This window comes from Bos indicus, chromosome 6, assembly GCF_029378745.1.
Source record: "Bos indicus isolate NIAB-ARS_2022 breed Sahiwal x Tharparkar chromosome 6, NIAB-ARS_B.indTharparkar_mat_pri_1.0, whole genome shotgun sequence".
Lineage (NCBI taxonomy): Eukaryota > Metazoa > Chordata > Mammalia > Artiodactyla > Bovidae > Bos > Bos indicus.
In genome coordinates this window covers 95,654,555-95,677,920 of record NC_091765.1, presented here as the reverse complement: position 1 = coordinate 95,677,920, position 23,366 = coordinate 95,654,555, and positions in this window count along the sequence as shown.

Genomic DNA, 23,366 nt, shown 5'->3' with positions numbered 1-23,366 from the left:
ATTATATTATTTTTATGAAATACTGGCACATTTTCTATTATAGGCTTATATAATTTATTGATCATTATAATATATATGATTATGTAACTGATTTGTTTCTCCACATGCTGCTGCTGCTGCTAAGTTGCTTCAGTCGTGTCCGACTCTGTGCGACCCCAGAGACGGCAGCCCACCAGGCTTCCCCATCCCTGGGATTCTCCAGGCAAGAACACTGGAGTGGGTTGCCATTCCCTCCTCCAATGCATGAAAGTGAAAAGTAAAAGTGAAGTCACTCAGTCGTTCCCGATTCTTAGCAACCCCATGGACTGCAGCCAACCAGGCTCCTTCGTCCATGGATTTTCCAGGCAAGAGTACTGGAGTGGGGTGCCATTGCCTTCTCCGCTCCACATGCTAATAAACCCTAATTAATAGGTTTTGGATACTAAGAGAAAAAAAGTAATTAAACGTGTTGTTGGTAAAGAACCCACCTGCAATGAAGGAGACCCCAGTTCGATTCCTGGATCAGGAAGATCCCCTGGAGAAGGGATAGGCTCCCCATTCCAGTATTCTTGGGCTTCCCTTATGGCTCAGCTGTTAAGGAATCTGCCTGCAATGCAGGAGACCTGGGCTTGATCCCTGGGTTGGGAAGATCCTCTAGAGAAGGGAAAGGCTACCCCACAATCTTCTGACCTGGAGAATTCATCAGACATGACTGAGCAGCTTTCACTTGTCAAACCTGTTGTTGGGTCAAGAAAAAAATAAGGCCATTTTCCTGTGAATCCAACATTTAAGAGAGAAAGTGTTTGTTTAGGTTCTAAAAAAGTCAAGCCTCAATTATTTTTATTTAGTTGGGAATCATGGTCAAATCCTATAACTCCTTTCTATCTTACTTTATTGAGAGACACTGATAATAAATTATAGCTTCAAGTCATAGTTAAACAATGAAGTTAATTAATAGAAATGAGCTACATAAAACAGAGACCATGTTTTCCTCCTTTAAAAAACATTTTATTTATTTGACTGTGCCAGGTCTTAGTTGCAGCACGTGGGATCCAGTTCCCTGACCAGGGATTGAACCCCAGTCCCCTGTATTGGGAGCTCGGAGTCTTAGCCATGGGACCACCAGGGAAGTCCCTCTTTCTTTATTTTTTAAGTCAAGAGCTCTTCAGTCCATAAGCTCTGCACCCAAGACATCACATGATAGCTGGCTTCTTCATTTATTTACTTACTTCAATGTGCCAGGTCTTAATTGCAGCATGTGGGATCTGGTTCCCTGACCGGGGATTGATCCTGGGCCCCAGGCCCTGGGAGCACAAAGTCCTAGCCACTGGGCAACCGAAGAAGTCCTGAAGCTGGTTTGTAATCACTACTCAAGGGTCTTGGTCCAGAACCAGTTGCCCTAATCTATACACTGTGCTCTGGCCTTCCAGGTGGCACTAGTGGTAAAGAACTCGCCTGCCAATGCAGGAGGGGTAAGAGATGCCCGTTCAGTCCCTGGGTCGGAAAGATCCCCTGGAGGAGGGCATGGCAGTCCACTCCACTATTCTTGCCTGGAAAATCCCATGGGCAGAGGAGCCTGGAGGGCAACAGTCCACGGGGTTGCGAAGAGTCCGACACAACTGAAGCGACTTAGCATGCACCATACGCTGTGTTCCACCCAGTTTCTGACCTTTCTATTCCTGAATTTTTTTATTCCTCCATTTACAATCTAACTTTGTCTTTTCACCACACGTTACCCTATTTTCCCAGTTACGACCCTGGGCATTGCTTCTGGTCTGGAGATGGATGTTTCCTCTTTGTTGTTTCATCTTTCCGCGAGTAATGCATTTATTCCAGCTTCCTGTGGGTGGCGCTCCTGCCTGAGGCTCCCCAACCGGAAAGCAACATCTAAGGGTTACTTCTACGTCTGCCAATGGTGCCCTGCAGAAACAGCTTCACCCACAGGTGAAAGCTGTAATATCGTGTGGTTTGAAGGGCATCAGGCCTGCCAGCCAAAACCTCCCCTGGCAGCCTACCTGAAATTCCAGCCAAGGATCATTAGTGTTGCTCCTTAAAATAACTTTGTTGTTTTGACTCAATTCTTCTTGCCCCCACTCCTACCTTTTCCTATTGGAATAATCATTTCCCTACATGATTATTGAGAACTCAAGATTTCGTAAATTTCAGCAGTTGTGTTATAGCAGAACAGATGGCGCTTGGTAAGCAAGATTTTTATGTTTTTTTGTAATCCTTTCATTCTTTCTACTAAATACTAAGTACTACTTTAGTATTTAGAATGGGGGGGGAAAGGTGTTAAAAATAAGTTTGCCTACAGACAAGAAATTGTATGCACACGGGGGAGAGAGGCCCACAGGAGACTGTAACAAAGTGATACAAACTGTAACAGGTTGAGAAAAATCCAAGCAAGCAGGGACCCTGAGGGAACATTCCTCCCCAGAGGATTCTACTTCCTAAAACTCAGGAAGTTCTGAGTTTTCCTTTCAAGTGAAGTAAAGGGAAAAGTCACTCAGTCATGTCCGACTCTTTGTGACCCCGTGGACTATATAGTCCTTGGAATTCTCCAAGCCAGAATACTGAAGTGGGTAGCCTTTCCCTTCTCTAGGGGATCTTCCCAACCCAGGTCTCCTGCATTGCAGGCGGATTCTTTACCAGCTGAGCCACAAGGGAAGCCCAGTGGAGGTTATTTTCCTTATAATGCCTTCTGAGCAGAAGTAAATTTCAACATTATGAATCTTTTTGTTGCCTGGAACAAAGAACACATTAATTAGTAAATGGATCATTAAAGATACATTTAATTCATTGATTAAGCTACCAAGAGCAGCACAGCACTTCCTGGAACAAATGGAGACCTAGTCACATTGACCAAGGGTAGGAAAGGATGAGGAATGGAAGGAGTGAGCTTGGTCCAGGAGAGGTAGCCTCTTTGGTAGGCAATTAAGAGCAGCCAGCATCTCCTGCATTGGCAGGTGGTTTCTTTACAACGAGTGCCACTTGGGAAGTCAGTGATAAACAGGGATTCCCTAGTGGCTCAGTTGGCAAAGAATCCACTTGCAATGCAGGAGACCCAGGTTTGATCCCTGGATAGGGAAGATCCCCTGGAGAAGGAAATAGCAACCCAGTCTAGTATTCTTGCCTGGAGAATCCCTTGGACAGAGGAGCCTGGTGGGCTACAGTCCGTGGGGTTGCAAAGAGTTGGGCACAACTGAGCATCTGAGCATATAGTGATAAACATATGGGAATACAGTGTGATGGGGTGTTGAGAAGAAATAACCAGCGTGACTGAGAGATATACATAAATGCAGCACAGAGAATCTTTTCTAAAAAGATTCTTTTTAGAAAAAAGAACCAAAGAATCTTTTTCTAAAAAGCTTTTTAAAAATGTAAAAAATGCTTTTATTGAAAATTGTAGCACACCTAAAGAAAAATACCCAGAATGATTTATATCAAAGTGAATACCCATATTTTTCCCCCCCAGGACAAGAAATATTTCCAGTATCCTCCCAAATCCTTTTTCTCCTTCTACTTGATATTTCCTCTCCCCACTACTAAAATGTTACAGTTCTTGTTTTTGCACCAATGATTCCCATCCCCCAAAGGGAGGTCTTAACCAAGTTTACCATTTTGCCCAGGGTTTAGAGTTAAATTGTTCTGAAAATGTGTGCTCCTTGTAGAAGAGAGGGTGTAACCATGGAAACATACTCATAGGAGAATGTCTTCTGAAGAGTGGTGAATATCTACTCTCAGGCCCAGCCCCACTGTTTCCATGGCTTGGAGCCCAGTTCTCCCCTCTCCTCTCATCCCTAATGCACACATAGAGGTTTAATCAGGGTCCACAGCTGACATGACCACCCTTCAGGCAAAGTCCGCACACCTGCAGTGTGGAGGCTCAGTTAAGGGAGAATTCTGGAATCCCAGTATCCAAAGCCCAGTCCAAGAGGAAAGGACTCACACCTGGGTGAATGTGTTCTGTTGGCCACTTAAGTCTGGGGAAGAACGGGGGCAGAAAAGTAGGCTCCACTGAAAAATACAGGGCCCAGGCTTCAGTTTTCTCCTTCCGACTTCCCACCACAAGGAAGTCAACTGATGGTGAGCAGAGCTAAAGCCGCAAAGGGCAGTCTATAAAGTGGCCCTTAACACGTACTGTGACTGCAACTGAGAACACTTGCCAGTCACGACTGGGCCACTGCCACACTGGTCCTCACTGCATTTGGTCTTTTTTTTTTTTTTTTTTCTTGAAAAAGGGAAGAAGAATAAAAAAGCAGATGGGCTAGAATCCAGCAGTTTTTCAAGACTAACAAAATATCTTGTCATTTCTCCCTATTCAGAGTAGAGGGAATTTCCAGCCATTTAAAATTGTGACACCACACCATAAGTTGTCCAGTGTCACGTTTCCATTGCTGACTTTATTGTGGGGCTGAGCACGCACACACAATTTTCATTTAAAGTGACTTTCAAAACTGAATTTAAGGCATGTACAAAACATCACTTAAAAACAGAGAACTTCTCTATGAATGAGAAAGTATTGTACTAAGTGTACAAATATGGGTAAAATTTCTGAGTTCCCTAGAACTGAGGTCAAGTGTGTTAACCTCTGCTCTCTGGATCATAAGAGAATAATCAGCTTTACAGCTTAAAAATCATGTTTCATTTTACAGCAGAAGAAACTGAAATCTTATGAGTTTAGACATCTAGATGATACTTTGTACATTCACAGTATGTGCTTATAAATATTTGTTGGATGATGGAAATATCACCCAAAGGCAGAGATAGTGACAGAGAAGCCGGTGTTAGAAGCCAGAAGGACTCCTACTTCCTGGTCAGTTGTTTTGGCTCTGTTTCGTCCTCACATTTTCCCCAGCCAGAGTCAGCAATGCAATGAGACATAATTGTAGTCACGGAGGTCCAAAATTCAACAAGAAAAAAAAAAAATGCACTCCCAATCACAGAAATGCAATTTTGTAAAAAGCTCAGCTGGTAAAGAATCTGTCTGCAACTCGGGAGACCCTGGTTGGATTCCTGAGTTGGGAAGATCCCCTGGAGAGGGGATAAGCTACCCACTCCAGTATTCTTGCCTGGAGAATCCCATGGACAGAGGAGCCTGGCAGGCTACAGTCCATCGGGTCACAAAGAGTTGGCCAAGACTGAGCGACTAAGCTCAACAGGTAAAGGAAACATAATGCCAGTCATTTCAAAGGTATAACAGAATGTCTTTGCCGGATGCTTCATGGGCACAAGGCCCTGACAGAAAGGAAGCTACTCTAATGTTCTGCTGAAATAAGGTTAGAAGTGTTTTAGTTTCTTTAGCCAAGATGCACCCCCCAAAAAAGTATTGAAGTATTTCCATCTACCTAAAACCCTTTCTTCTAAAGGTTTGCTAGACAAAAATCTGGCCTACAATAACTTCCTAGACACCTTAGAAAATGGCCAGTACTGATTTTGTTTCATAGTACTGAATATTTTATCTAAACACAATAGTTACTTGAGACAGAGAACTGGTTTCAATGAGTCCTTTATTAGCAGTCTACTGTTTTTAAAAATACTACGATTACAGATCTGCTAAAAGCATGGAGTTATTCCCTACCAAACCAACGTTCCAAATGTAATTCCATCTGCCTGATACTTTGACATTTTAGGTCTGGAAAAGCACAGGGTGAGAGATGGCAAAGAGCGGGGAAATTTTAGTTCAGAAGTGCAACAGCTCACTTAGAGCTTTAGCTTAGAGTCAAAACCACTGTGACTAATACATTTTTCAGATTTATTAAGTAAAAAGGCTCAGAGGCAAAAGAAAGGCAAGAAGCAAACAGAATTGGCTCTTGCACCAGCTCTTCAGGATTCTGGTGTAGTGCCTTAGGATTATTTTCATAGCTGGGCAAGAATGATAGATTGTAAATGTATAACTCATTGGCAAGACAATACTTTCTGAAAATAGTATTTTCTGCTGAGATATCAACAAAAAAGATGGATGTAAGGGTTACACCAACTGTTTCTCTGGATACGGTGCACCTGTTAAAAAACAAAAAAAAAGTCTAAAGAATTTGTTCTCCTATTTCACATCCCTTGACCTTTACAACCATTAACTTCACAATGCTAATAAGCTCGTGACATACCAAAGTTTAAATGAATCCATATTTTTGAAGTACATTGGATGTTTTTCCATCCAAACCAAAGTTCTCTTAAAAAATGTTTCCTTATTTTGCACAGGTGTAACTGGAAAACCCATGTTGAAGGGGCTGGATACTTACATTAAAAGTGTGTGACTGCTGCCTCAGAAATAATGCTGTTTTGGTCACAGCTTTGTTGAGATATAATTCACATACCATACAATTCACAAATTTAGAATATGTGACTCAATGGTTTCTAGTATATTCAAAGACTTGTGCCACCAATTAACACAATTCATCTTACAACATTTTATCACTCCCCAAAGATACCCTGTACCCTTTAGTTATCATCTCCAGCCAGTCAGATTCCTACCCCGTTCTAGGCAACCACTGATTTATTTTCTGTCTCTATACATTTGCCTATTCTGAACAATTTATGTAAATGGAATCTCAAAATACATGCTTTTTTGTGATTGACTTCCTTCTCTTAGCATCTAGTTCATCTATGTTATAGCGTGTATCTATACTTCATACTTATTTTGAGAATAACATTCCGTTTTATGAATATATCACATTTTGTTTATCCATTCATTAGCTGATGGACATTTGGGTTGTTTCTATGCTTTGGCTATTGTGAATAATACTGCTGTGAAGATGAATGCGTCTGTCTTTGTATGAATGTGTTTTCATTTCCTTTTAATATATACCTGGAATTAGAATTCTCGGGTCATATAGTAACTCCATGCTTAACTTTTTGAGAAACTGCCACACTTTCCAAAGATTCCAAAGTGGCTGCACCATTTTACATCCCATCCAACAACAACAACTAAGAAATCATTGCTAAGTCCAGGTCATGAAGGCTGACCCCTATTTTTTTAAGAATTGTGTAGTTTTATATTTTCTACTAAACACATTTCCAGTTAATATTCACATGGAGTATTCAGTAGTAGTCCAACGTTTCTTTTCAAGGTGGATGGATATTCAGTTGTCCCACTGACATTTGTCGAAAAGACACTTCTTTCCTCATTAAATGGTCTTGGCATCTTTATTGAAATCATTTTTGACCATAGATATATTGGGTCTTTTTCTATAGAATCTATATGTCTATCCTATGCCAATACTATGCTGTCTTAGTAACTGCTGCTTTGTAGTAGTAAGCTTTGAAATTAGGTGTAATTCTCCAATTTTTCTTTTTCAAAATTGTTTGGATGATTTGGAGTACTTTAAATTTCTATATTCATTTTAGGATCAGCATGTCAATTTCTACAAAGAAGCCAACTGGGAATCTGCTAGGGACTGTCGAATCTATAGATCAGTATGGGAAATAATGCCATCTTATCAATAAAATGAAGATAGTGTTAGTCACTCAGTCATGTCTGACTCTTTGCAACCCTATGGACTGTAGCCCACACTGTATTCTTTTGATGTTTTTTATAATCAAAGCGTTTTAGATTCTGTTTTTGGATTGTTCACTTCAGGAGTCTAGAATATATACTCTTATATGTACATACAATATATAGATTTTTATATATTTATCTTATATTCCACAACCCAGCTGATTTTGTCCATTGCTTCTAATGGAAGTTTTAGTTGATTCCTTAGTATTTTCTATATACAATACATATTATCTCAAATAGTGAAAGTTTTACTTCTTAGTAATGCTTTTAAAAGAATCCTTTACTACATTTGACCTTAAATGAAATCACTGAATGTAGTAAGTCCAGATGTAAGAATTTATACATGAATTTTTCCATTTTATCAAATCTATTTTCATTAATGGGCTTCCCAGGTGGCAGAGAGGTAAACACTCTGCCTGTCAATGCAGGAGACGTGGGTTCAATCCCTGGTCTAGAAGATCCCCAGCAGTAGGAAATGGCAACCAAGTCCAGTATTCTTGCCTGGGGAATCCCAGGGACAGAGGAATCTGGCTGGCTACAGTCCACAGGGTTGCAAAGAGTTAGACAGGATTGAGGGACTGAGCATGCCCGCATGCACTTTTCACTAATATGTGACTCTCTGATAAAATATTTCTTCTCTTTTTGTTCTCTGTTCTTTAATTATGCTTGGACAATTGTTTCCTTTGACTGCTTTACTTCCCACAGTAAAACTGTCACCTTTCTGCAAAAAAATTAAAATGTTATTACCATTTATGCCAAAAGGATTAGGCTACCTAACCAATCCCAAGGCCAGGAGTATGTGATTCAGTAAAATAAGACAAATTTCTTTAGAATAGGGTTTACACAGCAATCAGAAGTACAGAAGAGCAGGGCTTCCCTGGTGGCTCAGTGGTAAAGAATCTGCCTACCAATGCAGGAGACCTCGGTGACTTCCCTGATCTGGGAAGATCCCACATGCCCCGGAGCAACTAAGCCAATGCACTACAACTAGTGAGCCTGTACTCTAAAGCCCAGGAGCCACAACTACTGGGTCCACATGAACAGCTACTGAAGCCCGCGTGCCCCAGAGCCCGTGCTCTGCAACAAGAAAAGCCAGGGCGATGAGGAGCCCTTGAATGGTCCAGCAATGAAAACCCAGCCCAGCCAAAAACATATACATAAATAAATACTAATCTCTTTTTCTTAAAAAAAAAAAAAAAAAAAAGCGCACAGAAAAGCAATGTCCCATCACTATGGCAGTAAGTTTGTAGTAATATAAATGAGAAACTAGAACATCAGTCCACAAAAGGCCAATTAAAGTTTTAATGTACATGCCCCCCGCCACATCACAAAACATACCTGTCACTTATGGCTAATTTTTCCTCTACCTAGAAAACCTCTCCTTCAATCACTTTGTAACACATTGAATTAAAAAACAAACAAACAAAAAATACTACCAGAATTTGGCACAAGACTGATAGCAAAGCAATAAAAATTAGTCAAGAATTATATAACTGATTCTGGGAACACTGTGAGGCTTTCAACATGTCTCTCTGTCTCTGTCCAAAATGCATCTATCATCCCCATATGGCTGTCTTCACAGAATTATGTTTCTGAGGCACTCATTAAGGAGCTCAGCTGAGGGGTTAGTATGTTACCAAGGAGGATATTGAGTTTAGGGGCAACTTCCTGCCCCCAGGAGGTGGGGTTACCTCGCAACCAAGGTATATTATAAGGAATATGGCCATGATGTTGCTCTGAGAAAATCTCTCTTAAGGAGTTTTATCTGGAAGTTAGGCAGTGACACACAGAGAAAGATCCTGCATTTAGGATGAGCTTGAAATTCCTCATCAGAAGGAAACAGACCGATCTATGATAGAACTTCACCCCTGTTCTGAGATGTTTTCATATTATGTGTGTCTATAAAGGAAATATATATAATCACAGGGACGGTTTAAGTAATTAGTCTTCTAGTCTGGCTGGTTGTATTTCATGTTTTTGACCATTACCACTCAGACATTTTTTTAAGACCAAGCTTTAACAATTATAAAAACAGTTATCAAACATATATTAAACATATATTAAAGTTTGGCAGAGTTGACAGCCTAAGTTATCATTAATTCATAACAAAACAAACCGCAAGAATGCTTACTTACAAGTAACTTATCCGAACATGCCCCCATAAATTGTATTTAAATACTGTTGATTTTAATCTCAGTGAAAACACTGGAGCATCCCTGTTAGTAAAGAGGTAGGAAAACCAGTCTAGCATTGGCTCCAGAGCCTTAGCTATTTACCAGGATAATCTGAATTTTAATCTCAGATCTACCCTTTCATGGCTGTCATATTGGGTAAATCACAAAATCTCTTCTTTGTAAACTGAAAGTAATAGAACTACTTAGCTTATGAATTATCATAAAAGATGAAATGAGAAAATGCACATCGAAAAAATTAGCACAATGCTTGGCACATGGTAAGTTCTCAAATAGACTTTGAATTGTTTCTTTCTTAATGTACTTATCTGAAAATCTTAGCTAATAATTTGTCTTATACTCACATTTATTTTAATGAGCATTGAAAGCTAACAGGAATATCCTATAATTTCCTCTTATATACATTGATACCATCTACTATTAATATTCCTGAAACATTTTAAATTTACAAGATAAATAACATATATATATACTACATATGCTGTATGCTAAGTCACTTCAGTCATGTCCGACTCTTTGTGACCCCATAGACGGCAGCCCACCAGGCTCCCCCATCCCTGGGATTCTCCAGGCAAGAACACCGGAGTGGGTTGCCATTTCCTTCTCCAATGCATGAAAGTGAAAAGTGAAAGTGAAGTCGCTCAGTCGTGTCTGACTGTTAGCGACCCCATGGACTGCAGCCTACCAGGCTCCTCCACCCATGGGATTTTCCAGGCAAGAGTACTGGAGTGGGGTGCCATTGCCTTCTCCACATACGCTGTATAAAAGCATATATATTTACATATAAAGTACATATATGCTATATATGATGTATATACATGGGCTTCCCTGGTGACTCAGATGATAAAGCATCTGCCTGCAATGTGGGAGCCTCAATTTCAATCCCTGGGTTGGGAAGATCCCCTGGAGAAGGGAATGGCAACCCACTCCAGTATTCTTGCCTGGAGAATTCCATGGACAGAGGAGCCTGGTGGGCTATAGTCCAGTCCAGGTCACAAAGAGTCGGACACAACTGAATGACTAACACTTTTATACATAATTTTCTAACTTTTCTACCTTAGCATTCACTTTATTATCTCCCTTACTTCCTTACTGGAAGACAGTATTCCCTAGATAGAGGACTGGCAAATAACAAACCACAGCCTGCACTGAACCATATGACTACATTTATTCAACAGGGGCTATTCTATTATGTCCAGGATGCATCTTTTTCAGAGATACTGGGCACACAATAGATAGATATGACAAGCCTATTTCAAATATTTATCACCTAGAGATCTTAGTATTGTATATGGAAATAGTAGGAGTTCAAAAAAGTGTTCACTGAACAAAAACTACACCTCATACCTGGTGAAAGATAGGGGGAGATGATAAGGTAGATTAAAAAACTCAGTAATACAAAAAAATAGTCCCCTTAGATATGCTATAAGCCAATATAAAAATATTTACTCTGTTTTGATACATATTATTGATAATAATATATTGGTACAATAGTACTTTATGTAATTTATAAAGATATAAAATTTGGGGGTTGGGTTCAAATACTCTTTTATTAATGGAGTTGATTTTAAAACGTAAGGCAACGGGTGGGGCTGGAATGATTCAACTCATCTACCTGTACGTCAATCTACCTATTGGTCCACCCTTTTGTTTTTCAGCTTGAAATTTCTCTCACCTGAAATTTTGTTTATATCCAGATATGATGGAAGAGAAAACAGGAGGTATGATTGATCATCAGTGGTTATAAAATGGATTGTGGAAAGTCTCTTAGCATCTAATTCCCCAATTCTCATAGGTACTATGCAAATTATGCCATCAAAGTAACTCTACTTGTCAAACTCTTAATATGTATCAGAAACATTTCAATAAGATGTGTGGAGGTTTTGGATTATTATTTTTTAAATCGGTTTTTATATTTAAAAAACTATAGTTGCCTTTGTGGATGAACTCAATACTCTAATTCATTCACCTACAGTCCTTTTTGCTACTAATTTTCTATTATAGGTTGTCCCCTATATAGCTGACCTTCCTTTATAAACATGAAAGATGAATATGTAATACATATTATATATAATGTATGTGTTATAAATATATATGAAATTTAAAAGGATGAGATAAAAATGTAATTCACGGGATTTCCCCGGTGGTTCAGTGGTTAAGACCCTACCTTCTGATGCAGGGCCATGGGTTCAATCCCTTGGGAAACTAAGGTCTCACATGGCTAGAGTATGGACAAAAATTTTTTAATGTAATTCATAACATTTTAAACAATTTTGGTTATTGACAAATAGTACATAATTTTTCTATAATATATTTTAATTGAAAGCAAAGTGATTGAGTGTCTTATAATGTTTCTAACCTTTTGTGGTATAGCAATTCAAAGCTATGCGTCCAGAGTCATCATGTTTCAATACATGATCTTAAATAGCTGTTGTAACTAAAAAATATTCTTCGTAAGCTTCCTAGACCCATATGGAAGAGGTGCAACTAGGCACTGCTTATTGAATCACAGTAGCTTTTTTCAATCTCATCTGCCAGTTAGGTAAAAGAGTTTTGTTGATAGCTAGTACATACATCTCTATCTTCTGTGATAACAGTCTTTCATGCTAGTTAGAAAGTACTGTGCATCTTAAACTAGGAGAGGTCTCATTTCCTCCAGTTCATACTTCCTTGTTCAGCCTTTCGCCTTGGCGCATGTGCCTGCCTTCAAAACCGTGGTTTGGTTAAAGAGAAGGGAATGGTTTTGCTAATAAGGCTGCAAATGTGCTTGTGTGTGTGTGTGTGTGTGTGTGCACACACATGTGTGCACACACATATATATATCCATACCGACATATGTATTTTGAAGCTTGTCAAAAGCACATGAATGAAAATTGGCATTTATCAATTGACCTATGACTTGGAAAAAATTAAAGGTTACATGAACTTTGGGATTTTCCTGGTGGTATGGTGGCTAAGACTCTGCACTCAGTGCAGATGGCCAATGCTGACGGCCCAGATTCCATCCCTGGTCAGGGAATTAGATCCCATGTGCTACAACTAGAGTCTCTGCATGCTGCAACTAAAGACCATGCAAGCCGCAACAAAGACTGAAGATCCCACATGCTGAAACTAAGACCCATTGCAGCCAAATAAATAAATGTTTACACGAACATCTTAAGTGAATTTTTCAGAGTTAATGATACTTGGAGATATGTTAAATTAGAATGAAAAGGGGAGGGGAGGGTGAGAGAGCTAGTGAGAGATGGGAAAATAATTATTTTCTGCTACAGAAGAAGTAAGATTTACAATATTACCATGTAAGAAGGATAGAGTATGTGAGCAATAAAGATAGAGGTCATGTCTATCTCCTGCCTAAGTACTCCATTTAGAATCTGATCCTTGTATGGTTTCCAAATATATCAGTTGAAACCAAGCATAATGAATGGACCATGATAATTATATGATACGCTTCATATGGTACCTCTCAGAATAGTATAATATCTGGAGCATCATTTATGAGAGGACAGGAATGTCCAAGCCTTTCTCAGCTTATAAGTTGGCTTCATAAACAAAAAGTATCATGAAATGAAATTTAAGCACATCTAATAGTAGTTTTTTTTTTTTTTAAAGGCAGCCAGAGAAGCTTCGTACTTTCTAGAATCAATCCCATTCTTTTTACAAAAACATGATAGTACAGGTACCTGAATGGATTGCTTTCAACTGATTTTACAGTTGAAGGAGGTAAAATGAACACTCTCAGTTCATAGTGTGAACTTAATTTCAGCAGTTTCTGTGTTTCCCTTAGAGCATCCATCTTAATGGGCTTCCTAGATGGCACTAGTGGTAAAGAACCTGCCTGCAATGCAAGAGATGTATAAGAGACTCGGGTTCAGTCCCTGGGACAGGAAGATCCCCTAAAGGAGGGCATGGCAACCCACTCTAGTGGGTTCTTCATACCTGAAAAATCCCATGGACAAAGAAGCCTGGCGGGCTGTAGTCTGTGGGGTCACAAAGAATCGGACATGACTAAAGCAACTTAGCATGCATGCGTGCATCCATCTTATTTATCCAAAGGGGAAAGTTTTGCTTTAATAAAAAGTCAAAGGAGTAAGACTCAAGGTTAGAGATCTGTGATGCCTCAGACCATGTTGGCTCTTAACAGACAAATGTGCAATTGTCCAGTTTGCATGAAACTAAAGAAGCTCTGTGTGTGTGTGTGCTTAGTTCTCAGTTGTGTCTGACTCTTTATGACTCTGGACTGTAGCCTGCCAGGCTCCTCTGTCCATGGGATTTCCCAGGCAAGAATACTGGAGTGGGTTGCCATTTTTTTCTCCAGGGGATCTTCCCAACCCAGGGATCAAACTAGTGTCTCTTATGTCTCCTGCATTGCGGGCAGATTCTTCACCCGCTGAGCCATCAGGGAAGCCATGGTATGAGTAAAGATTTTATTTTAGAGCTGGAGGAAGCCTACTGAGTAGTACAGACAAGGACACAGCTGCAGAGCACTCAAGTTATATATGATCTCATTGTAGGTCTTGCTAGTGGTGAAGCTGGCACTCCTGGGCAGATTTTCCTTCTCTGAGACCAAGCTTTTTCCATGAGTCTTATTACTTTCCCTTCACACAGGGGATAGTTGTAAAAAGGGCAGTGGGCTCAATTCAAGGCACACAACTCTACTTGTGCATGTGCCCAGCAGTCTGCAAAGGCTGCTAACTAGGAACAGTGGCAATGGCCTTGCACTCTAGCACATGTGTATACTCACGTGCTTCAGTCGTGTCCAACTCTTTGCAAGCCTATGGACTATAGCCTGCCGGGCTCCCCTGTCCATGAAATTTTCCAGGTGAGAATTCTGGAATGGGTTACCATTTCCCACTCCTAAACCATCTCCTAACTGTGACAGGAGTTCTGATAACTCAGCTAACTGGTAGCTGTTATCATGCAGTACTTAAGTTATGTTTTAAAGTAATATCAGTAACTTTTTCTAATGGTATCCCAAGTTCCAAACTTCAAGCCTCTACAACAGATATTCTTAACCCAGGCCACCACATTACAGGCATCTGAGCAAGCCTTAAAAATATGAAAGCCTAGAGCCCCGCTCAAGGAAAATGAAATTGTTAGGATATAGCCCAAAATTGTTGGTGGTATTTCTCAAAGGGACCCAAGTGACTCAAATGTGCAGCCACGGTTGAGAATCACCTGAAACTTTCTCCTGCTCTACTTTTACAGTGTCATTATGAAAGACTCCATTGGAGGTAACACACCAGAGTCACAGCTCATATCTTAGGTCAGTGTACTATCTACACTTTTGTGTCTTTCTTTAGGAAAATTTCCCTAAGACTGTTCTTAAATGTTCCTGTTCAGCAGGATCCCCTGAAGGACTTGCTAAAACACAGATCTGGGCCCTTGCCCAGGGTTCTACTTCAGTTAGGTCTGGGATGAAACTAGAGAATTCGTATTTCACAGGAGATGCTATTTCTGCTGGTCTAGGGGACACACTGAAAGAATTACTACTCTAGGGCCTTCCCTGGTGGTACAGTGGATGGGAATTTACCTGCTAATATAGGGGACACAGGTTTGATCCCTGGTCTGGGAAAATCCCACATGCCTCGGAACAACTAAGCCTGTACTCCACAGCTATTGAAACCCATGCTCCTAGAGCCTGTGCTTAGCAACAAAACAAGTCATCTCAGTGAGAAGCCTACACACCGCAATGAAGAGTAGCCCCCTGCCTCGTCTCAACTAGAGAAAAGCCTGCCTGCGCAGCAACGAAGACCCAGAACAACCAATAATATATAAATAAATAAATAACAAACAACAAGTGAAATTAAGTTTTAAAAGAAAAAAAAAAAAAAAACTACTACTCTGAGCAGTTGATAAAGCTCACCAGTTTCCTTCTTCCTTACTGATCTTCCCCATGGAAGGCAAGATTCTTTGACAACTAACTGCCAAGGCCCCTTCTGATCAGTACCTAAATTCTATCAAACGTGCTTCCCTCTCCATAGCTTTAGAGAGGTTCTGGCACATTTCATCAGCTAGACTCTGCCATTTACTTTCAGTTCTTAAAGAGCAGCCCTCTTTCCCTCAAAACAAAGTTTGAATGACTTTGAACAGAGTAACCTTCTAAAGACATGGCCTTTTTCCATAAAGGCAGCACAGCTGTAGTTACACCACACTGTCTCTTGATGCCAGGTATATTTTGCTTCTTTTTGCAGTACAAATAAATGGGTAGAAATACCCTTTATTCTCCTTTTTCTAAATGCATTAATAAAAGAAACCTGTTGTTTGTTAATAGGAAATTGATATTCAAAGACTGGGGAACATCAGGGTAAACCTCACATTGGGAAGATGTGAGGATAATTTAAAATGTAGACTGAAAAAGGAAATAACATTTATTGAGTGTCTACTAGGAGCCAAAGTATTATACTTTGTATATTTGTATATTTGTAAATATACAAAGTATATTTAATTCACAAGATGGCAATCTGTGTTTTAGCAAGTGCTCCGGGTAATTCTTATGCAAACGTTTGAAAATCATTAATCTAAAGAAATAAATATTTAACTGCTGGTATTTCAGAAGAAGAAAAAAGGCATTTTAACAGGTCTAGTGAGGTCTCCCCCAAGAGAAACACCTAATGAAAAAACAGGATAGCTGGGAACTTGGGGAGATTATTTGTAGAGGGAGGGGGACAGGAAGTAGCAATGTATAGAACAAAAACAGAAGTCATCTGTTTCAAGCAATCTATGTGTGTGCCCTATTGTGGGGTGCTCACAGAATAGGCTAGTGGACCCTTTCTGGAGGCATGGAAGAGGGATCCTTTATTTTTTTTTTTAATTAAAGTATTCAGTTCAGTTCAGTTCAGTTCAGTCGCTCAGTCGTGTCCAACTCTGTGCAACCCCATGAATCCCAGCACGCCAGGCCTCCCTCTCCATCACCAACTCCCGGAGTTCATTCAAACTCATGTCCATTGAGTTGCTGATGCCATCCAGCCATCTAATCCTCTGTCCTCCCCTTCTCCTCCTGCCCCGCAATCCCTCCCAGCATCAGTGTCTTTTCCAATGAGTCAGCTCTTCACATGAGGTGGCCAAAGTACTGGAGTTTCAGCTTCAGCATCAGTCCTTCCAATGAACACCCAGGACTGGTTGATTTACAGTGTTATGTTAACTTCTGCTGTACAGCAAAGTGATTCAGATATATATTGGGCTGGCCAGAAAGTTTTTTTGAATTTTCCCATATCTTACTGAAAAATCCAAATGAACTTCAACTTTTTTGGCCTACCCTATGTATGTGGTGTATATATCTCAGTTCAGTTCAGTTCAGTCACTCAGTCATGTCTGACTCTTTGCGACCCCATGGACTGCAGCACACCAGGCTTCCCTGTCCATCACCAACTCCCAGAGCTTGCTCAAACTCATATCCATTGAGTCAGTGATGCCATCCAACCATCTCATCCTCTGTTGTCCCCTTCTCCTCCTGCCTTCAACCTTTCCCAGCATCAGGGTCTTTTCCAATGAGTAAGTTCTTCGCATCAGGTGGCCAAAATATTGGAGTTTCAACTTCAGCATCAGTCCTTCCAATGAATATTCAGGACTGATTTCCTTTAGGATTGACTGGTTTGATCTCCTTGCTGTCCAAGAGACTTTCAAGACTCTTGTCCAACACCATAGTTCAAAAGCATCAATTCTTTGGTGCTCAGCTCTCTTTATGGTCTAACGCTCATATATATATTCTTTTTCAGATTATTATATTATATTTCAGATTGTATACATATTCTTTTTCAGATTATTTCCATTAAAGATTATTACAAGATATTGAGTATAGTTCCCTTTGCTATAGAGTAGGACTTTATTCTTTATCCATTCTATATATAAAAATTTGCATCTGCTAACCTCAAACTCCCAATCCTTCCCTCCCCCATTCCACTCCCCCTTGGCAGCCACAAGTCTGTTGGAAGTACAATGTTGTAGAGAAAGCCTGACTTGGTGACCCCACATGGCATGGCTTAGTTTCATTGAGTTAGACAAGGCTGTGATCCTCGTGATTAGATTGACTCGTTTTCTGTGATTACGGTTTCAGTGTGTCTGCCCTCTGATGTCCTCTCACAACACCTACCATCGTACTTGGGTTTCTCTTACCTGGGGGTATCTCTTCACGTCTGCCCCAGCACAGCACAGCCGCTGCTCCTTACCTTGGACGAGGAGTATCTCCTCACCACCACGCCTCCAGACCTTGAACGTGGAGTAGCTCCTCTCAGCCCTCCTGCGCCCATGCAGCCTGTGCCAGCAAATTTGGAAAGCTCAGCAGTGGCCACAGGACTGGAAAAGGTCAGTTTTCATTCCAATCCCAAAGAAAGGCAATGCCAAAGAATGCTCAAACTACCGCACGATTGCACTCATCTCACATGCTAGTAAAGCAATGCTCAAAATTCTCCAAGCCAGGCTTTAGCAATACGTGAACCATGAAATTCCAGATGTTCAAGCTGGTTTTAGAAAAGGCAGATGAACCAGAGATCAAATTGCCAACATCTGCTGGATCATGGAAAAAGCAAGAGAGTTCCAGAAAAACATCTATTTCTGCTTTATTGACTATGACAAAGCCTTTGACTGTATGGATCACAATAAACTGTGGAAAATTCTGAAAGAGATGGGAATACCAGACCTCCTGACCTGCCTCTTGAGAAACCTGTATGCAGGTCAGGAAGCAACAGTTAGAACTGGACATGGAACAACAGACTGGTTCCAAATAGGAAAAGGAATACATCAAGGCTGTATATTGTCACCCTACTTACTTAACTTCTATGCAGAGTAGATCATGAGAAATGCTGGGCTGGAAGAAGCACAAGCTGGAATCAAGATTTCCGGGAGAAATATCAATAACCTCAGATATGCAGATGACACCACCCTTATGGCAGAAAATGAAGAGGAACTAAAAAGCCTATTGATGAAAGTGAAAGTGGAGAGTGAAAAAGTTGGCTGAAAGCTCTCAACATTCAGAAAACGAAGATCATGGCATCTGGTCCCACCACTTCATGGGAAATAGATGGGGAAACAGTGGAAACAGTGTCAGACTTTATTTTTCTGGGCTCCAAAATCAGGGCAGATGGTGATTGCAGCCATGAAATTAAAAGACGCTTACTCCTTGGAAGGAAAGTTATGACCAACCTAGATAGCATATTCAAAAGCAGAGACATTACTTTGCCAACAAAGGTCTGTCTAGTCAAGGCTATAGTTTTTCCAGTAGTCACATATGGATGTAAGAGTTGGACTGTGAAGAAAGCTGAGCGCCGAAGAATCGATGCTTTTGAAGTGTGGTGTTGGAGAAGACTCTTGAGAGTCCCTTGGACTGCAAGGAGATCCAACCAGTCCATTCTGAAGGAGATCAGTCCTGGGTGTTCTTTGGAAGGAATGATGCAAAAGCTGAAACTCCAGTACTTTGGCCACCTCATGCGAAGAGTTGACTCATTGGAAAAGACTGTGATGCTGGGAGGGATTGGGGGCAGGAGGAGAAGGGGACGACAGAGGATTAGATGGCTGGATGGCATCACCGATTCGATGGACGTGAGGTTAAGTGAACTCCAGGAGTTGGTGATGGACAGTGAGGCCTGGTGTGCTGTGATTCATGGGGTCCCAAAGAGTCGGACATGACTGAGCGACTGAACTGAACTGAAGCAAGAAATCGGGCTTGTAGAGAGGGATGGAGAGTACAAAGAAAGGGATGGAGGGAAAACGCCGCCTGAGTCAGACAGATTCAGACTTAATTCCGAAAGTCACTTCCCTAGCTGGTGATCTCAGGGAATTACTTAATCTAACTCAGGTTTTTTCCTTATCTATAAAAGGGGATAATCATACCTACCTCAGAAAATTGTTGAGAGGATTAAAAGAGATAATGACCTGCTTGGCACCCAGTAGGAACTCAATTGTCCAAAGGCAGCTGGCAGACACAGCACTTCCTCCGGCATAATGGAAGGAGTCCTACCTTTTTTCTTTGAGTTGAAGCTTTTCTCGATGGGTTTCTGCTTTTCATTATCTGCTTTGTCTTGTGTGAATAGAAATAACCAAAGAGAAAGAGCGTCCACTTCCCCTGCAAGTAGCTGGGAGTTGGTTAGGTATCAGCTAGCTCTCTCCTCCTGCTCCCAGTCTTTCCAGTCTTTCCTTATAGTGGGGGCCGGGGAGGAGAAGGAGGGGTGAGATGGGGGGTAGGGAGGGGTGGGGTGCTGCCACAGGCGTGTCTGTGTAACTCTTCCAACACTCAGCCAGCTCTGCTGGTAGACTCAGCCTTAATTAGTCATTTAGCAAGCATAACTCAGCAAATCTGTGTTTTAAGTAGAACTACTATCCTATACAGAACTTAATTTCTCTCTTTCCCATTTTGCCTCAAGAAGGTAAAATGGACTCTTCAGGACGGAGGAGGATTAGGTCTTATTTTTTCTTCAACCTGCCTGATTTGGATTGGGGAATTTTTAAAGTAAATACTTATGATGCATAGATGAATTCTGCATGCCAGCTACCTGTCAAGTGTAGCAAGTCCTCAGCCAGCTACTGCATTAGGTTTTGGTTTAAAGCCACTCTAAATGATTTATTGTTTTTAAATTATTTACGTGGTATTATCTCTTTCCTGCAAAATGCAAAAGTACTGTCAGGAGCAACACAGCAGCAAGATTATGAATGGAGCTACAAGTAAATCAGGGTAATTAGAAGCCTCAAGTTGCGAATACTGACAAGTTCTCCACCAGCCACCACTTCACTGATGATAATAAAATTTGCATGATTTCCTGACATTATACTTACCACATATTTTCATTGCACGCTCACTATAATTACTTAGGGCATGATCTCACACTCATGGCAAGCAGAACTCTCACTGAACCCAGCCATGACTATTACAGATGCTTAGAAATGAAGCGAATGGAATTAAGGGAAGAGTTCCCTACATAGCTTTAGGGATCTGTGATGTATCAACTGAATTTTGACAGCTAAGAAAAAGGGAAATATTCTCAACAACTCCTCAGCTACAATCAGGTCACACTTTAATGAGACAAAGGTATCACAACAACAGGATGCAGGTCCTGAGTTTTATGATAATTGATTCCTACCATTTGTTTTTGGTTCTTTGATGTAAAACTTAAAAAATTAAAGATGGCATTAATCCCTGATATCTAGATGTAACTACAGAAAGTAAAATGGTGTGTCATTCACCAAAAATCAGAATGGACAAGTTAAAAAAAGGATTCGATACCCTAAAAGATCAGTGGGCATCTCCAGATATACAAGGTGATATCAGTTCAGTTCAGTTCAGTCGCTCAGTTGTGTCCGACTCTTTGTGACCCCATGAATCGCAGCACACCAGGCCTCCCTGTCCATTACCAACTCCTGGAGTTCACCCAGACTCACATCCATTGAGTCAGTGATGCCATCCAGCCATCTCATCCTCAGTCGTCCCCTTCTCCTCCTGCCCCCAATTCCTCCCAGCATCAGAGTCTTTTCCAATGAGTCAACTCTTTGCATGAGGTGGCCAAAGTACTGGTGTTTCAGCTTCAGCATCAGTCCTTCCAAAGAAATCCCAGGGCTGATCTCCTTCAGAATGGACTGGTTGGATCTCCTTGCAGTCCAAGGGACTCTTAAGAGTCTTCTCCAACACCATGTCATTCAATATTTGTAATCCTTATCCAATTACTCATTTTTGTTACTTCTCATTTTGTTACATCTCTTCTATATACCAGCACATGGACTCACAAACTTCTAACATGCAGAGTCAGGAAGTCAAATTTACATCTGACTATTTGCTCTTCTTTTCTAAACCCTAGACACCCCAACCCACCTCCTATAACTCTCAATAGAGGGAAGCATTTAGGTTTTGAATGATGTAATATATAACAGAATTTCAAGGATGAACACACTGTTTAAGCTAAAACTTGGGGAAGACAGGGGCAAAAAACAAACCTGATTTGACTCTCAACTTTGCCTTGTGATCCTGGAAGATTTAATCCCCCAGCCTCAGTTTCATCAACCCGAAAAGGGGGAAATTACACACTCCATATGGTGATTATGAGGGCTAAAGAGATAGGGTGAAAGCCCTGAGCACTGTAGCTGGACTATAAGAAGTAATGGTCAATTATGAAGGAAAAGACAGAGTTAATTATCCAGAAATGGCCTTATTTCATAGGTGTTTTAGTGAATCCACATAGAATGGAAAGCCTTACTATGGAAAGTTAAGAGTTTGAGTTAAGAGAAAACTACCAGACAGCAAGAAAAGGATCCTTATTTTCTAGAATTTAATAACACTTCAGTTCAGTTCAGTTCAGTTGCTCAATCGTGTCTGACTCTTTGCGACCCCATGAATCGCAGCACACCAGGCCTCCCTGTCCATCACCAACTCCTGGAGTTCACTCAGACTCACATCCATTGAGTCAGTGATGCCATCCAGCCATCTCATCCTCTGTCATCCCCTTTTCCTCCTGCCCCCAATTCCTCCCAGCATCAGAGTCTTTTCCAATGAGTCAACTCTTCACATGAGGTGGTCAAAGTACTGGAGTTTCAGCTTTAGCATCATTCCTTCCAAAGAACACCCAGGGCTAATCTCCTTTAGAATGGACTGGTTTGATCTCCTTGCAGTCCAAGGGACTCTCAAGAGTCTTCTCAAACAACACAGTTCAAAAGCATCAATTCTTCGGTGCTCGTCTTTCTTTACAGTCCAACTGTCATATCCATACATGACTACTGGAAAAACCATAGCCTTGACTAGACAGACCTTTGTTGGCAAAGTAATGCCTCTGCTTTTCAATATGCTATCTAGGTTGGCCATAATCAGATGTTTAAAAAAAAAAAAGAGAGAATTTTAGTAAAGAGTCACCTTTCCCCCACCATGTAAAGCAACTTTGTGGCATAGCAATAAAAACAACTTAGTTGAGACAAGCATATTTTTTTCTGAGTCCAAGCTCCCTTTGCTCACTGCATGATAGGTCAATTAATTCAGCTAACTGAGAAGATGGCAGACTAATATCTCAAAATAATCATCTTATCAGGGTCTGGATGCCAGGTTCTTTTATAGAACAGAGAGTGGGGGGAGGTGAGGAGGTAAAATTTTTAAACGGCCATTTATCTTACAAATATCTCCTTGAATGGCTAGCTTTGGGGAGAGAATGTGTTAATTTTTTCCTTCCTGTATCCATCCACAGATGGACAGGATCCTGAACAAAGACATAATGGTTTAACCTTTAGGCAGAGGTTTCAGAGCTCCCCAAGGCAGGTCTTTATGTGTAAACAGTATCCTTTTAGTGAAAAAAGCAACAGGAAGAAATGTTAAAGTGAAAGCAGCAGATCCAATATGGAGTCAGCTCTTCCCTGTAACAATATCTCACTGGAAATTATCAATCCAAATCATACTACTCCCAAACCTAGAGATATATACTGGTAAATTTCTGATGTGGTGAAATTCATGTAGTATCCCCAGATCTTGGTCTGGCTGTGATCAAACTTACAACCATGGTTACTGGACTTACCTGCTCTAAAACTGTTACAATGCAGATACCTCTTCGCTTTGTGTGACTATGTTGGGGCGGTGGGGGGTGGGAGGGGGAGTTGCTTTTGTAATGGAAAGATATATGAACTTGTAATAACATATATGCAATCTTTAGAAAAGTGGAATAAAAATCCATTGTAAATAGTTTGGGTTAATTACCCTAAAAGATTACATCAAGCTCTGCGGTAGGTTTACTCAT